The sequence below is a fragment of the Oncorhynchus mykiss genome, chromosome 25 (genome assembly GCF_013265735.2).
Source record: "Oncorhynchus mykiss isolate Arlee chromosome 25, USDA_OmykA_1.1, whole genome shotgun sequence".
In the NCBI taxonomy this organism is placed as follows: Eukaryota; Metazoa; Chordata; class Actinopteri; order Salmoniformes; family Salmonidae; genus Oncorhynchus; species Oncorhynchus mykiss.
The window spans coordinates 8,116,568-8,122,567 of record NC_048589.1 but is presented as its reverse complement, the minus strand read 5'-3'; positions in this window follow the sequence as shown (position 1 = coordinate 8,122,567).

Sequence of the window (6,000 nt, the reverse complement as noted above, 5' to 3'; positions counted from 1 at the left end):
TGAGATGTTACCCCACTCTGCCACCAAGGCACCAGCACCATCCTGGGAATTTCTGGGGGGAATGGCCCTAGCCCTCACCCTCCGATCCAACAGGTCCCAGACTTGCTCAATGGGATTGAGATCCGGGCACTTCGCTGGCCATGGCAGAACACTGACATTCCTGTATTGCAGAAAATCAAGCACAGAATGAGCAGTTTGTCTGGTGGCATTGTCATGCTGGAGGGTCATGTCAAGATGAGCTTGCAGGAAGGGTAACACATGAGGGAGGAGGATGTCTTCCCTGCAACGCACAGTGTTGAGATTGCCTGCAATGACAACAAACTCTGTTCGATGATGCTGTGACACACCGCCCCAGACCATGACGAACCCTCCACCTCCAAATCGATCCCGCTCCTGTCTCCCTGTAGCGCTGTCTTAGGCGTCTCACAGTACGGACATTGCAATTTATTGCCCTGGCCACATCTGCCTCCTTGCAGCATGCCTAAGGCACGTTCACACAGATGAGCAGGGACCCTGGGCATCTTTCTTTTGGTGTTTTTCCAGAGTCAGTAGAAAGGCCTCTTTATTAGGGTCCTAAGTTTTCATAACAGTGACCTTAATTGCCTACCGTCTGTAAGCTGTTAATGTCTTAACGACCGTGCATGTTCATTAATTGTTTATGGTTCATTGAACAGGCATGTGTTTAAACCCTTTACAATGAAGATCTGTGAAGTTATTTGGATATTTACAAATTATCTTTGAAAGACAGGGTCCTGAAAAGGGGACGTTTCTTTTCTTGCTGAGTTTATTTAGTCAACATGTTTGACTTGGGGTAAGTTGATCCAATGGCCACCATACCCCATACAAATTAATTACAAATTATGATTTTATGCACAATATGCATAGTATTTTTGCAATTTGTCATGCATATTAACTCATTTGTATTATTACAGAGCAGACATCATCAAGCCCTGTGTATACAAATGTAAAACAAGCAGGGGTTTAGCTCCCTTTGAGGTTATTGAGAGAGCAGCCAAGGAAGTGAGAGAATGGAAGGAAATAAATCCATTCGAGCAGCAGAAAGGGATGAAAAAATTTACTGAATGACACTGAAGAGCAGGGTTGGGGAGTAACATGTAATCTGATTTAAAACTGTAATCAGTTACATTACCAGAATAAATATTGTAATCAGAATACAGATACTTTTGAAAAACTAGATTACTTCTTGGATTGCTTTTAAATGCAATAACCCACAACATGATACATTTCTGTTTTCTCAACGACATTCTCAACGGCATTGAAAAAATATGCAAGTTTAAGTTTGTTCCGTGTGATCGAGTCTAACCACAAGTCAGAGATCACTATGATGACACACCAAATGCGTTTGATGGAACCTTTTTGTCTTCTTCTATTGACTCTTAAGTAGCAAAAAATAGTAACTTAAAGTCATCAGATTACATTACTGAATGTGGGTAACTGTAACAGATTACATTTAGAAAGTAACCTAATAAACCCTGCTGAAGAGGTACATTGACAAAAAAGAAAACAAACATATCTGTGCGAAAGAGAGGCTATGAAATAGTAGCAGAGGCACACAAGGTCTGATACCTGTCACATGGAGTCGGAGCTTGCGGACCAGTTTAATGGGCTTAGTTGCCCCAAATGCAGAGAACTTGCCTACGAATTGCTACATCAAAACAAAATCCTAGTCCCAGACAACTGGTCAAGAAATGGAAGGGTAAGTGATATTGAACAGAGAGCTCTATATCTGGATGTTGGCATACATTTAAGATATACAATATACCACACCCCATTCCATGAATTATCACCTACCAGCACCATCACCCACTGTCACAGTACACCATTACCCACGTACCCCAAGGCGGCTCAACTTACGCTGCCCCTATATTCAACTTACCCCATGTCAAGAGACCGCTTTTTTTGGACAAGATATGTTTTCAAAACGTATGTTTACATGAATTATGATTACTCCCAGGGATACACAACATCCAGAAATATATGTAGATATCTTTGTTAGAAATAATACCATATTTCCCTTGACGTAGTGATGCTGAATGTAAAGATTGCTGAACATACCCCACTCACCCCTACCCGGTTTGTTCTGGGGACGTCCCCAAGGATGTTTATAGGATGCACTTAGAACGCTCTGTCATGGTCACCTGGAGGTTTTTGTCTCGTTCCCGGCTTGTTCCGGAGATGTCAGCTGAACAAAACAAAAACTCTACCCATGGCACATGAACCCTAGTTTTATTACACGTGGTTAAATTATCCGCCCGGATACTAGAAGGTTGAGTCATACCATAGACTCTTATATTATTGGACAACTGAGGGAAATGGACCAAGTAGATAGAATGGACGAGGGCATTGTAAGACAAACAGGCATCATGTTGAGCTACAGGAGAGTTATGATTGTTTGAGGGGCCAGCTGTTGAAGGGTACCAGCCAGGAGGCCAATGCCAGTTTTCACAACGGGCACTGACATACAGCTCATTGGCATGACAACTGGGAGAGTGTGAGTTATTAACGTCAGCCTCATGTTCATTCAACGACTAAAACGACTCTATGGGGAACCTCAGTTAAGCTACAACCTGCAGCTCTTAATATAATCCTCAACACACTTTTGAGGCAACTTCCACTAATCATTTCATAGGTCAGTGATTTATTAATAGTTGTATATAAATCCGGGGGATGAATCAAATTATTGTTTTGACAAATTGTGGCACCTGGCATGCTATATATACCTGTGAGGAACCTTTTGTTAATTAAAGTATTTCTGTAACTTCGGTAGAAGGTTGTGTTGAGATGGCATACCTCAAGCATACCTGAAGCAGCCTCTTTTCTTCTTAATTTCACCGGCAATCTCACTGAGTATCTGGAGATAGTCCAGGCATTCCTAGCTGAGGCGAAGCAATGAAGCGGCCAAGTGGGTTTTGCTGTGTCACAGCTCATTTTTGCTACAGTTTCCCTTTTGTTCTTCTGTCACTGGCTTCCTTTTTCTCGTTTTAATTTTGCCTTCCAAAACGAGCCAAGTGACAAACTACTACCACAGCCTGTCTATTATGGCTTAGAGCTAGACACATTTTTTTTTTAGCACCTCTTTCTTTCCCACGACACGCACGCACGTGCGCAAGCACACACACACCCACCGACACACACACACCCACCGACTCACACCCAACCACACCATTGTGCGACAAAGTGTACATTGTGTGATATATGTCAAAAAAACAGCCGTTGGATTCACCAAGCTGGGTAGCACTTTTGTTCATGCTGCAACACTCTAAATGCTAAATGTTGCCAGTGCAATACAGGCTAATGTCAGGCTAACACCAATGTAGGATGTCATGACAAAGACAGAGAACAGGGGAGCAAGACAAGGGCACGTCTTTAGAACGGTCTCTGCCTCCTGCCAAAATAATAATCCAGCAGTCACAGCCACCACACTTCTGAACAGCTGCCTTATGGGGCAACTGAACCTGAGAGCTGCAGTAAAACCATCTCCTAATAATGGACCTCATGGTTTATCCTCTGCTGCAGTCAAGGTCGAGGGGACTGAACATGAACAGAGTGGTTTCCTAACATGTGCACCGGATAGGAAAGTGGACTGATCACAATAAGGTTCAGTCAGAAAAGAGTTAATACCACTTCACCCTGAAGTAACATTCTTCAGATTGACTGTCACAGTTATTTTTTTGAATTACTGCCACACAGCTCGGACACCCATGCATACCCCACAAGACATGCCATCAGAGGTCTCTTCACAGTCCCCAATTCCAAAACAGACTATGTGAGTACAGTACAGTACACAGTACTACATAGAGACATGACTACAGTACATGGAACTCTATTTCACATCCAGTAAATAATGCCAGCAGTAAAATTAGATTTAGAAAACAGATAAAAAAAACACCTTATGGGACTGTGAAGCAACATAAACACATGCATTCAAATTCATGGTAACATACACACTGTACACACATGTACACATGGATTTTGTGTTATAGATATGTGGTAGTAGAGTAGAGTCCTGAGGGCACACCCTTAATATGTTGTGAAATCTGTTATGAATGTATTGTAATGTTTTTAAAACGTATAGCTGCCTTAATTTTGCTGTACCCCAGGAAGTGTCACAGATTCCCCCGGTACTGCTGCTCATTCTGTTCACCAGCTCTGGAGGTCTACCTCACCGGCCTTCTAGGCGTCACTGAACTTGATTCATTACCACCAACCCCAGACTGTCTTGTCTCATTACGCACACCTGGTTCCCATTCCCCCTGATTAGTATGTGTATATATGTGCCCTCTGTTCCCCATTGTCCTTGTTGATTATTGTTCCATGTCCGTTGGTCTTGTGAGTACCTGTGCTGTTTTATCGGCTTGTGTGCACTTGTTATTAGAGGGGCCTCGTCCCTTGTATTTATTAGAGGTACACCTCACTCTTTGTTTGGGTTATAGCCCTGTGTTTTTTTTATATATTACACACACACACGTGTGTTTGGGTTTCATCCCCGTCATGACGTACGCTATTTTGGGTAGAGAAATTTTAAAAACTATTTTTGTATTCCTGTGCCTGTCTCCTATTCATTATACATGACAGGAAGAGTAGCTGCTGCCTTGGCATCAGCTAATGAGGATCCATAATCAATACAAAAATATATATATTTTTTGTATTTTAACTAGGTTAGTCAAGAACAAATTTTTATTTACCATGATGGCCTACCCTGGCCAAACCTGGATGATGCTGGGCCAATTGCATGCCGCCCTATGGGACTCCCAATCACAGCTGGATGTGATAAAGCAGTGGCCTTTGGGGCGGCAGGGTAGCCTAGTGGTTAGAGCGTTGGACTAGTAACCGGAAGGTTGCGAGTTCAAACCCCCGAGCTGACAAGGTACAAATCTGTCGTTCTGCCCCTGAACAGGCAGTTAACCCACTGTTCCCAGGCCGTCATTGAAGATAAGAATTTGTTCTTAACTGACTTGCCTGGTTAAATAAAGGTAAAATAAATTAAAAAAAAAAAATAATAAAAAGCCTGGATTTGAACCAGGCTTGGCCGCTTCAAGCACTGAGATACAGTGCCTTAGACCACTGCGCCACTCAGAAGCCCTCCAAATACAGTCCCTGGGATGCTGTGATAGACATTATGAAAATACTTATAGAATCCTGCTGCATTGTGTCTGGGAGCCACAATACAGCGGTTTTCATTAGCATACAAATCATAACAGCTTGATGGGGCGAAGATAATTTAAGTGGTCCAGTTGAGCAAATGATGAGCCAATTAGCATAAGCTAATTCACGTGTGGGTGCAAAAATTGGAGGCCCGGCTATCTGTGTGGGACTTTTATGAATAATTTGTGACAGATGTATAAAGAGGAATGAAAAACTGTGAGTCAGTGACTTGGTGACCATATTGCTTATTGATGCTATGTATAATCATGAGAACACAATGTTCACTATGCTGTCTGTAGATGGTGCTCTTCTGCATAGAATGTGTGAGCAATCTCGATTGCCATATTGCATGTAGTTAACAGTTCCAATGTGTGAGCTAATGAAAATGTCAATTATTGCATTACCAGAGACTTCAAAGGGAAATAAAGGGATTCCAATTCCCTCATAAGAAACCAGAAGATTATGGGTATCACGTTGATCTTTTCTGGTAATATTCATGCTCTACCTTTTACATACCATTGGATACACTGTCTTGTTTCTCATGTGGAAAATCTGTATGGTGCTCGGGAAGGAGATGAGGACGAGGGGGATAGCAGCTTCTTCGTCACAGTGAATTTTCACCTCACTGAGTATACCAAATATTAAGAACACCTTTCTAACACTGCGTTGAGTGCCCTGTGTTTGAAGAGAAAGCTATCGAGACCGAGTTAAGGTCAATGTGCTTTATATATTCTGTGAATACTTTCACAAAATGCTGACAATAAATTGATCAGAAATAGATGTTTGATTCTGTGCATACAATACAGTGGCCTTTGCCATCCAATAAAGCCATGT